Source organism: Ovis aries, chromosome 1 (assembly GCF_016772045.2).
Source record: "Ovis aries strain OAR_USU_Benz2616 breed Rambouillet chromosome 1, ARS-UI_Ramb_v3.0, whole genome shotgun sequence".
In the NCBI taxonomy this organism is placed as follows: Eukaryota; Metazoa; Chordata; class Mammalia; order Artiodactyla; family Bovidae; genus Ovis; species Ovis aries.
Window position 1 is genome coordinate 215,118,692 of NC_056054.1, and position 13,053 is coordinate 215,131,744.

General features: G+C 37.1%; 1 protein-coding gene across 1 annotated transcript in view; it reads left to right on the forward strand.

Moving 5' to 3' along the window:
- SPATA16 (spermatogenesis associated 16) overlaps window positions 1-13,053 on the forward strand; it is a 256,040-nt gene that overhangs the window by 89,595 nt on the left and 153,392 nt on the right.

The following is a 13,053-nucleotide window of genomic DNA, read 5'->3' on the forward strand; positions in this document are numbered from 1 at the left end:
TATTAATTATACTTTTCAAAGCAATCATTCTAAAATGCAGCCCACCCAGTAACATTAGAAAAAAAAATGTACTATTTGTCATGCTGTTCTTGAACCACCCCACCACTACTCTGCCCTCCTCTCCCTCAATATAACAAAACAGATAAATAGGCCTTTACATCTACATCTTTGGTTTCTGAATCTTGATAGCTTTTCTACAAGAGAGTTGATAGTTGGTATTTGGTTCATGAACCCTACAGAAAAGATAATGGGGCCAAGACCATATTATTTGTTAAGAGAAAATGTCAAGAACAAAAAATGAAAATGTCAAAGGTAGGTTGATATACTGTATTACTTAAAGACTGTTTTGTTGAAAGAACTGACCAAGTGATTTACTAACAGCTTTTAGTGGACAGTCTTTGGATTACAATGTAGATGAAAAATAAATGGGAATCCAATCTAGGCATTTGACAGATGGAGAAAAAAAATGGGAAGACACAATTATAGTCTATAGAAACATGTGTTTCTTTTCAGGATTTCAAGTTATGAAAAATAATTTTGTATCAGAAATTTTCTTCAAAGGGTCTACTTATCTATCTATATCTCTACATCCTTTAATTACATAAGCCACCTTTAATTCCTCATCACATTGGCATACAGGTAAGGATTAGGAAATTGTGTAAAGCTGATGTTCAAAAGGTGCAAAAGTCAGTGGAGAGAGGATCTTAGTATATGTGGGTCAAAACAGATGTCGATCTCCTTGTAAAATCTTAAGTATTTTTAGGTTTTCTGGTGGGTCCTGAATGTGTTCAGCCACTTAGTAATAAACAGTGCTTTATTCCATAAACATTGAGTGTCCATTATGTATCATGAATTTGCTAGAGGTCCCCAAATAGAGGGGAAAAAAAAGGTTAAAGAAATGGAGGGAAAAAAAAACAAGAAATGTTTTCTGTTGGTCAAAAAAGGCATATCACTGCATACTACCAAAGATCCAGTAGGGTGTCATATTTAATGTTTATTTTATGTATGTTAACTGATGATATTCATGTTAATGAACAATATGGAAGACTAACACCTGAAACAAACACAACATTGTAAATCAACTGTACCTCCAATAAAAAATTTTTAAAAAGAATATGGAAGACCAAACTAAATATGGAAAAACATGGAAGTCCTAAAATCTCCTTCTAAAGGTTCCTATTTCTTGGTATTGATGACACACTAAATTTGTTATTTGAATCCCTTAATCTTCAGTCTATTCTTCTAAACAAAGAAATTTCATTCTCAAATTCTAAAGTAAAATATATTTAAAAATTGATCCTAATCATTATTTAGTATGTATTTACTATTAGCTCCAAGTACTGCATTTCGGACTCTTTTGTTCACCATGATGGCTACTCCATTTCTTCTGAGGGATTCCTGCCTGCAGTAGTAGATATAATGGTCATCTGAGTTAAATTCATCCATTCCAGTCCATTTTAGCTCACAGATTCCTAGAATGTTGACGTTCACTCTTGCCATCTCTTCTTTGACCACTTCCAATTTGCCTTGATTCATGGACCTGACATTCCAGGCTCCTATGCAATATTGCTCTTTACAGCATCGGACCTTGCTTCTATCACTAGTCACATCTACAGCTGGGTATTGTTTTTGCTTTGTCTCCATCCCTTCATTCTCTCTGGAGTTATTTCTCCACTGATTTCCAGTAGTGTGTTGGGCACCTACTGACCTGGGGAATTCCTCTTTCAGTATCCTATCATTTTGCCTTTTAATACTGTTCATGGGGTTCTCAAGGCAAGAATACTGAAGTGGTTTGCCAGTCCCTTTTCCAGTGGACCACATTCTGACGGGGTCAAATTCTCAAAAACGACAGATCTCTGTTTGTCTCCAAGGCAAACCATTCAATATCACAGTAATCCAAGTCTATGCCCTAACCAGCAATGCTGAAGAAGCTGAAGTTGAACGGTTCTATGAAGACCTACAAGACCTTTTAGCACTAACACCCAAAAAAGATGTCCTTTTCATTATAGAGGACTGGAATGTAAAAGTAGGATGTCAAGAAACACTTGGAGTAACAGGCAAATTTGGCCTTGGAATGAGGAATGAAGCAGGGCAAAGACTAATACAGTTTTGCCAAGAAAATGCACTGGTCATAGCAAACACCCTCTTCCAACAACACAAGAGAAGACTCTACACATGGACATCACCAGATGGTCAACACCAAAATCAGATTGATTATATTCTTTACAGTCAAAGATGGAGAAGCTCTATACAGTCTACAACAAAAAAAGACCAGGAGCTGACAGTGGCTCAGATCATGAACTCCTTATTACCAAATTCAGACTTAAATTGAAGAAAGTAGGGAAAACCGCTAGACCATTCAGGTAGGACCTAAATCAAATCCCTTATGATTATACAGTGGAAGTGAGAAATAGATTTAAGGGCCTAGATCTGATAGACAGAGTGCCTGATGAACTGTGGAATGAGGTTCATGACATTGTACAGGAGACAGGGATCAAGACCATCCCCATGGAAAAGAAATGCAAAAAAGAAAAATGGCTGTCTGAGGAGGCCTTATAAATAGCTGGGAAAAGAAGAGAGGCGAAAAACAAAGGAGAAAAGGAAAGATATAAGCATCTGAATGCAGAGTTCCAGAGAATAGCAAGAAGAGATAAGAAAGCCTTCTTCAGTGATCAATGCAAAGAAATAGAGGGAAAGAACAGAATGGGAAAGACTAGAGATCTCTTCAAGAAAATTAGAGATACCAAGGGAACATTTCATGCAAAGATGGGCTCGATAAAGGACAGAATGGTATGGACCCAACAGAATCAGAAGATATTAAGAAGAGGTGGTAAGAATACACAGAAGAACTGTACGAAAAAGATCTTCATGACCCAGATAATCATGATGGTGTGATCACTCATCTAGAGCCAGACATCCTGGAATGTGAAGTCAAGTGGGCCTTAGAAAGCATCACTATGAACAAAGCTAGTGAAGGAGATGGAATTCCAGTTGAGCTATTTCAAATCCTGAAAGATGATACTGTGAAAGTGCTACACTCAATATGCCAGCAAATTTGGAAAACTCAGCAGTGGCCACAGGACTGGAAAAGGTCAGTTTTCATTCCAATCCCAAAGAAAAGTAATGCCAAAGAATGCTCAAACTACCGCACAATTGCACTCATCTCACATGCTAGTAAAGTAATGCTCAAAATTCTCCAAACCAGGCTTCAGCAATACGTGAACCGTGAACTTCCTCATGTTCAAGCTGGTTTTAGAAAAGGCAGAGGAACCAGAGATCAAATTGCCAACCTCCTCTGGATCATAGAAAAAGCAAGAGAGTTCCAGAAAAACATCTATTTCTGCTTTATTGACTATGCCAAAGCCTTTGACTGTGTGGATCACAATCAACTGTGGAAAATTCTGAAAGAGATGGGAATACCAGACCACCTGACCTGCCTCTTGAGAAATCTGTATGCAGGTCAGGGAGCAACAGTTAGGAATGGACATGGAACAACAGACTGGTTCCAAATAGGAAAAGGAGTACATCAAGGCTGGATATCATCACCCTGCTTATTTAACTTTTATGCAGACTACATCATGAGAAATGCTGGACTGGAAGAAACACAAGCTGGAATCAAGATTGCCGAGAGAAATATCAATAACCTCAGATCTGCAGATGACACCAGCCTTATGGCAGAAAGTGAAGAGGAACTAAAAAGCCTCTTGATGAAAGTGAAAGTGGAGAGTGAAAAGGTTGGCTTAAAGCTCAACATTCAGAAAAAGAAGTTTATGGCATCCAGTCCCATCATTTCATGGCAAATAGATGGGGAAACAGTAGAAACAGTGTCAGACTTTATTGTGGGGGGCTCCAAAATCACTGCAGATTATGACTGCAGCCATGAATTAAAAGATGGTTACTCCTTGGAAGAAAAGTTATGACCAACCTAGACAGCATATTCAAGAGCAGAGACATTACTTTGCCGACTAAGGTCCATCTAGTCAAGGCTATGGTTTTTCCTGTGGTCATGTATGGATGTGAGAGTTGGACTGTGAAGAAGGCTGTGAGCTGAAGAATGGATGCTTTTGAACTGTGGTATTAGAGAAGACTCTTGAGAGTCCCTTGGACTGCAAGGAGATCCAACCAGCCCATTCTGAAGGAGATCAGCCCTGGGATTTCTTTGGAAGGAATGATGCTAAAGCTGAAACTCCAGTACCATGGCCACCTCATGTGAAGAGTTGACTCATTGGAAAAGACTCTGATGCTGGGAGGGATTGGGGACAGGAGGAGAAGGAAACGACAGAGGATGAGATGGCTGGATGGCATCACTGACTCGATAGACGTAAGTCTGAGTGAACTCCGGGAGTTGGTGATGGACAGGGAGGCCTGGCGTGCGGCGATTCATGGGGTTGCAAAGAGTTGGACACGATTGAGCGACTGAAATGAACTGAACTGAACTATCAGCTCCATAAAGAGGACAGACAGTATAATATCTCTCTTCTAAATATATATTTTTCGGAACTGTGACATATAGCAATTTTTAAGGTACTTATCCTATTGACTCTTGGTCATGTCAAGAAATTAGGTCCTTGTTGCTCACTTGAGTAATTACATAATTCAATATTTTGTATATATAATTAATTGTAATTTGGCAAACAAAAATCAAGGATGATATTCAACTTGCTCTGATAGCTTCTTTAATTTTTTTTTCTTCTGCTGTGATATGTACATGCTAAGATCTCAAGAAATAGTTGAGAATGATTTCTTCTTGTTGTTTCCCTAAAGAGTTAAATTTACTTTCATGCTTTTGCAAAAACATGCTTTGCCACTGCTTCAGCAGAGCCATAGGCTTTATTTGACAACAATCTACTGTACTTTTATTTCAAAAACCAACGCCTTTAACTGTAATTTTATGCTCTAATACTTCACAAAATAGTTCCATTTCTCCCACGTAAATTAAATTGGGACATTTTATTTTTCCGTCTTATTTGTCAATATAAGATATTTAAAGTGAACAAATGGACTTCTTAATTCTTCTCAATATGTTGAGGACTGTTATACTTTATTTTGGCTTGTAATTCCAGTTACCAACCTTTTGTAGTGAAGCAAGTGAATAAGTAAGATGCAACCAGTAAGATTTCATTAAATCCTTTTGTGGTGACAGCACTAGTGCTTAAGTTTCCTTTATATTCCTACTCCTTTCACCTACCCAGAATTTTGATAACTAGATTGAGATTTGTATTATACCAACAGCCCATAGGGAAAGAATTTCTATTAATAAGAAGCAACTTTTTATGACTAGCATATTTAACTTAGCATAATACCTGAAGTGTCATCCATGTTGCAAGCATGTGTCAGAATTTCTTTCCTTTTTAAGGCTAATATTCCATTGTCTGTATATACCATATTGTATTAACCCACGTATCTGCTGATGGACAGTTAGGTTGCTTCCACCTTTTGGCTTATGCAAATAACAATGCTTTGAAGCACTGCTTTCAATTATTTTGGGTATATACACAGAAGTGGAAATGCTGGATCATCCTGTAATTCTATTTCTAAATTTTTGAGAAATTGCCATACTGTTTTCCGTAGCAGGTGCACCATCATTCCCATAAATCATGCATGAGGTTTCTAATAGCTCCATGTCCTTGCCAACATCTGTCATTTTCTGTTGTTTTTTTTTTTTTGTAATAGTAGCCATTCTAATAAGTATGAGGTGGTATCTCATTGTGGTTTTGATTTGCATTTCCTTAATGATCAGTGATGTTGAGCATCTTTTTCATGTGCTTATTGGCCATTTGTTTATCTTTGGAGAAATTATTCAAGTCCTTTGCTCAGTTTTTAATTAGATTGTTTGTTTCTTCCCTGCTGAGTTTTAGAAACTCCTTTTATATTCTAGATATTGATCCTTTTTCAGATACAAAATTTGCAAATATTTTCTCTTTTCACTTTTGCATTTTCACTCTGTTGATAGTGTCCTTTGATAAACAGAAGTTTCTAATTTTGATATACTCCAGTTTATCTATTTTTCCTTTTGTTCCCTGTAACTTTTACTTTGATTTAACTTCATAAATATTCTACAAGCTGCCTTAAAATCTACCTAAAATAGAATATAGATAATAATGTAATCACTCATTCTTTAATATTAGGTATTCTTAGATTTTCCTATGATATTTTAATTTTTAGAGCTTGTTATAAATTCTTTTTTATTTGTTAATGGTATGAATATAACAAATACTTCTTGCTTATCTGAACGAAAATTATTTATATAGGGAAATGATTCTCCTTGGGTCTCCTAAATTTTTGCATGCCTTGTAAACAAGGTACTGACTGGCCTCTGCTCTGATCTATCTTTTCAAAGATGACTATGTGGGAAACAACCTTGGAAGAGAGGTCAAGTCTCCTTACAGCCTTGGAAGATGAAATAGCATCTCCCTCTAGACCTACTCCAGGAGTTGGTGATGGACAGGGAAGCCTGGCATGCTGCGGTTCATGGGGTTGCAAAGAGTCAGACACAACTGAGCAATTTAACTGAACTAGACCTACAAACAGGCATCCTTGCCATCAATTGTAAGACACTTATATCCCCTAAGCCCAGGATTCCTCTCCTATAATGCAACCTACTGCATGTGAAGGCTTCACTTGGCCTTCTTTGCTTTACTATCTGGGAACTGCCGCTCAAGGAACCAGTACAATAAAAGACTGATTGGCTACTTCTGCTGCTACGAGTAAGGAACTGCCCCTTGTCTCTAGCCTTGGAGGTTCACAACTTCTAAAAGTACCCATAAAACTATGGCATGCTAACTTGTTAGCTTGAAGTAGGGGGGAACCCTTCACAGTGAACAATGTATGCTATTACTGTGTAACACAGGGAACTTACTCATTTCCTTTAAACAGAAGGAAATCCAAAAAAGACAGGATATAAGTAAATGTATAGCGGATTCCCTTTGCTGTACAGCAGAAACTAACTCAACATGGTAAAGCAACTATACTGTAATTAAAAATTATAAAAATGTGTTCTAAGAGATTTTTGAATATCCTTGAAAGGATATTCTAAATATCTTTGAAAGTCATTTAGCCTAACTCCCACTCAGTCAAAAATTTCTTCTACACATCCTGACAGATGGCATTTGAAATATCACTTAAATGATTCTAGTAAAAGGAAACACTTCTCAAAGCTTTTTGCATCATTGATTATTAAGTCCCTCCTTATGTTGAACTGAACTATTTGTAACTTTATAATACTAGCTTTTGCCTGATTTCATCGTTTTTACATAGAATAATTATTCTATTTTTCACATGGCAGGTCTTTGTATTTGAAAGTACTTATTTAGTCTCCACTAATCTCACTTAATTCTCTGAACATATCAATTTCATTCCATATTCTTCCCATACTATGTTCTATAGATCCACTGGACTCTCTAGACACACCTCAAAATGGTAATGGTTCCCAGAGGTGTGTCTCTATGGCTATAGAACAATTCAGTGATAAATGAATTGTTTATCAATTGTTATCAGTGATAAACACTTTATCATTTTAACAGAATGCCATTGATTCATTTAGCATAAATTTTATATACCATTTTTGTAGCTCTATCATATTGTCCTATTGTGTTCAGCTTGTGATTAGTTAAAATATTCAGGCTTTTCCCCCATAGCCATACTCAAGCCATAATTATATTTGTAAAACTGACTTTTAGAATCCATAACAAAGTTTTTTTTAAAGATTTTGTCTCTGTCATCAGTAATACTATTTTTTGCTACATATAATCTATGCCATTGGAAAAAATTATAGGCATTCTTTCAATCTCTTAATACTAGTCACTAATGGAAAATACTGTCTACAAAAAGGGCTAAGGACAAGCCATTGAACTTCTTTCATAACAATCCAGACTATACTTCAACAGCACTGATCAGTTGTTCAACAAGTTATAATCTACTGAATGAGGCACAAAGATATTATGCTTTGGTGAAATAAAAATGTTTCATTTGTTTCCTTGGCATTCTCTAGATCTATCAACTATTTCTAAAAGAATATCAGCACTTTGCTAAGATATTAAGAAGAATGTCACTCAGGAGGATGTGTCATTGCTAATTTACTTTGATTACACTGCTAATTTACTAATGATTAAGCAAGGTAAAGGCAACTGAATTTAGGAATCTCTACCTAAATAAGAAATTGCTTTCCTAATCCCCAGTCTAAAGCCTTAAGCCCTGGAAGTAGTGATAACTAACGTTCTCATTCACAGAGTTCAAGCTTCTGATTGAGATGTAGAAGAAAAACACATCTGTCTCTGCGGTAATCAGTATGAAATTCTGCCTCCATTGCCACTTTTTGATGTGGTTGGAAAAATACTATATCCTTATTGTAGTGATGCTGAAGCTGAAGCTCCAATACTTTGGCTACCTGATGCGAAAGCCATCTCATTAGAAAACACCCTGATGCTGGGAACGATAGAAGGCATGAGGAGAAGGAGACAATAGAGAATGAGATGGATGGATGGCATCATCAACTCAATGGACATGAGTCTGAATAAACTCCAGGAGATAGTGAAGGACAAGGAGTCCTGGCATGCTGCAGTCTATGGGGTCCCAAAGAGTTGAACACAACTGAGCGACTGAATGACAACAATTCTGTTTATTAATTTAACACTTTTTTGAATTGATAACTAATCCAAGTTAGCCCTACAAAAGGTCAATGGACAAAGTCCACAATCATATTGATAGATCAAAAGGGTATTTGAAAAAAAAAGTAAGCATTTACTTCTGATAATAACTCTTGGAAAATAATTTTTCTCAAACTAATTCATAATCGTAGCTATCAATGAAACACTGAAGCATCCATAGATCACTTCACTTATTTAAACTCCTTTTAAAAATTTTAGCCTAAGCAGTAAAAGAAAAAACATGAATATTGAAAAGCAGTACCAGACATCATTATTTGCAGATGATGTGAATAAAACTATATTATTGCAATATTAAGAAATAAGGATACAAAAATTAATAATCTTAAAATACATTCTAAATCAATTAGAAGTTAGGATATACAACACAAACAAAATCCCATTCTTATCATGTATACCTGTGGTGCTTCTCAAACTTTAATGTACATATAAATCACTTGAGGATCTTGCTAAAATGAAGATTCAGTACATTTGCAATCAAGATTTAATATTTCCAATGATCTTCCAAGTGATGCTGATCATACTTTGAGTAGTTATGTGTGTATATATGGATATGTATACATATACACATATACTAATATGTATAATCCACATCTATAATTTTTAAACTTTAGAATTAACAACAAATCTGTAAAAACTCTTTTACAAAAAGGTAAAAGAAAGGTTAAGGATTACTGGATGACATAAAATAATATTTGAATGAAGAGAATGTCATGTTCCTGGATAGGAAGATAACAGTATAAAAATGTCTGTTCTTCCTCAGATCAGTTCAGTAGCTGAGTTGTGTCTGCGTCTTTGAGACCCCATGGACTGCAGCATGCCAGGCCTCCCTATCCAACACCAACTCCTGGAGTTTACTCAAACTTATGTCCATCAAGCTGGTGATGCCATCCAACCATTTCATCCTCTGTCATCCCCTTCTACTCCTGCCTCCAATCTTTCCCAGCATCAAGGTGTTTTCAGATGAGTCACTTCTTTGCATCAGGTGGCCAAAGTATTGGAGTTTCAGCTTCAACATCAGTCCTTCCAATGAATATTCAGAACTGATTTCCTTTAGGAAGTACTGGTTGGATCTCCTTGCAGTCTAAGGGACTCTCAAAAGTCCTCTCCAACTCCACAGTTCAAAAGCATCAATTCTTCATCACTCAGCCTTCTTTATGCTCCAAGTCTCACATCCATACATGACTAATGGAAAACCCATAGCCTTGATTAGATGGACTTTTGTTGGCAAGGTAATGTCTCTGCTTTTTAATATGCTGTCTAGGTTGGTCATAAGTTTTCTTCCAAGGAGCAAACGTCTTTTAATTTCATAGCTGCAGTCACCATCTGTGGTGATTTTGGAGCCTCCAAAAATAAAGTCTGACACTGTTTCCACTGTTTCCCCATCTATTTGCCATGAAGTGATGGGACCAGATGCCATGAGCTTAGTTTTCTGAATGTTGAGCTTTAAGCCAACTTTTTCAATCTCCTCTTTCACTTTCATCAAGAGGTTCTTTAGTTCTTCCTAAAATTAGTTTAATGCCTTTAACACAAATGAAAACCACAAAATGTGGGAGTGTTTGCAACCTTAAAAAATGAATATCATAAAGTTCATCAAAAGAATAAATATGTCATATCACATACATTTTCCAGAGAGACCATTAGGCAGTTCTTTCCCTTCCAGAAATTAATGACAAGAATTAAAACCATTTGTTTCTGTCATAGAAACAGGCAGATCAAAATTGTATGTACGAAGTCCAGCCACTGATCCAAGCATGCACACAAACTTAGTATATAATAAAGGTGGCATATCAAATCACTGGGAAGAAATATGAATCATCTGACAAGTGAATTGAGATATAACTAATAATCATTGAAATAGACATATACTGGTCAAAAATATTATGACTTTAAGACTTAATAAAACAAGTACACACAAACATCAAATAATATCAAACTTAAAAGACATGACTACTGGAAAACAATAGCTTTGACTAGATGGACATTTGTTGGCAAAGTAATGTCTCTGTTTTCTCATATGCTGTCTTGGTTGGTCATAAATTTCCTTAGAAGGAGTAAGTGTCTTTTAATTTCATGGCTGCAATCACCATCTGCAGTGATTTGGGAGCCCAGAAAAATGAAGTCTGCCACTGTTTCCATTGTTTTCCCATCTATTTGCCATGAAGTGATGGGACTGGATGCCATGATCTTAGTTTTCTGAATGTTGAACTTTAAGCCAACTTTTTCACTCTCCTCTTTCACTTTCATCAGAGGCTCTTTAGTTCTTCTTCTCTTTCTGCCATAAGGGTGGTGTCGTCTACATATCTGAGGTTATTGATATTTCTCCTGGCAAACTTGATTCCAGCTTGTGCTTCCTCCAGCCCAGTGTTTCTCATGATGCACTTTGCATATAAGTTAAATAAACTAGGTGACAATATACAGCCTTGACGTACTCCTTTCCTGATTTGGAACCAGTCTGTTATTCAATCAGATGTTCAAGCTGTTTTTAGAAAAGCTAGAGGAACCAGAGATCAAATTGCGAACATCCGCTGGATCATCAAAAAAGCAGAAGAGTTCCAGAAAAACAGCTATTTCTGCTTTATTGACTATGCCAAAGCCTTTGACTGTGTGGTCACAAAAAAAAACTGTGGAAAATTCTGAAAGAGATGGGAATACCAGACCACCTGACCTGCCCCTTGAGAAGCCTGTATGCAGGTCAGGAAGCAATGGTTAGAACGGGACATGGAACAACAGACTGGTTCCAAATAGGAAAAGAAGTACGTCAAGGCTGTACATTGTCAGCCTGCTTATTTAACTTATATGCAGAATACATCATGAGAAACGCTGGGCTGGAAGAAGCACAAGCTGGAATCAAGATTGCCAGGAGAAATATTAATAACCTCAGATATGCAGATGACACCACCCTTATGGCAGAAAGTGAAGAGGAACTAAAAAGCCTCTTGATGAAAGTGAAAGAGGAGAGTGAAAAAGTTGGCTTAAAGCTCAATATTCAGAAAATGAAGACCATGGCATCTGGTCCCATCACTTCATGGGAAATAGATGGGAAAATAGTGGAAACAATGGCTGACTTTATTATTCTGGGCTCCAAAATCACTGCAGATGGTGATTGCAGCCATGAAATTAAAAGACGCTTACTCCTTGGAAGGAAAGTTATGACCAACCTAGACAGCATATGAAAAAGCAGATACATCACTTTGCCAACAAAGGTCAATTTAGTCAAGGCTATGGTTTTCCAGTAGTCATGTCTTTTATTTTAAGTTTGATATTATTTGATGTTTGTGTGTACTTGTTTTATTAAGTCTTAAAGTCATAACGCCAAATAATTCATGCTTTTGAACTGTGGTGCTGGAGAAGACTCTTGAGAGTCTCTTGGACTGCAAGGAGATCCTAAAGGAGATCAGTCCTGGGTGTTCATTGGAAGGACTGATGTTGAAGCTGAAACTCCAATACTTCGGCCATCGAATGCAAAGAGCTGACTCATTTGAAAAGACTCTGATGCTGGGAAAGATTGAGGGCAGGAGAAGGGGACGACAGAGGATGATATGGTTGGATGGCATCACCGACTCAATGGACATGGGTTTGGGTAGACTCCGGGAGTTGGTGATGGACAGGGATGCCTGGCATGCTGCAGTTCATGGGGTCACAAAGAGTCAGACACGACTGAGCGACTGAACCGAACTGACACAAAGGCTTTCTCATAGTCAATAAAGCAGAAATAGATGTTTTCTGGAACTCTCTTGCTTTTTTGATAATCCAACGGATGTTGGCAATTTGATCACTGTTTCGTATGCCTTTTCTAAATCCGGCTTGAACATCTGGACATTCACAGTTCTTGTATTGCTGAAGCCTGGCTTGGGGAATTTTGAGCATTACTTCACTAGCATGTGATATGAGCACACTTTGTGGTAGTTTGAATCTTTTTTGGCATTGCCTTTCTTTGGGTTTGGAATGAAAACTCATCTTTTCCAGTCCTGTGGCCATTGCTGAGTTTTCCAAATTTGCTGACATATTGAATGAAGCCCTTTCACAGCATCAGCTTTTAGGTTTTGAAATAGCTCAACTGGAATTCTATTACCTCCACTAGCTTTGTTTGTAGTGATGCTTCCTAAGGCCCACTTGACTTCGCATTCCAGGATATCTGGCTCTAGGTGAGTGATCACACTCATAGTTATCTGGGTCATGAAGATCTTTCTTGTATAGTTCTTCTGTGTTTGCCACCTCTTCTTAGTATATCTGCTTCTTTTAGGTCCAGACCATTTCTGTCCTTTACTGAGCCCATATTTGCATGAAATGTTCCCTTGGTATCTCTAATTTTCTTGAAGAGATCTCTAATCTCTCCTATTCTGTTGTTTTCCTCTATTTCTTTGTACTGATCACTGAGGAAGGCTTT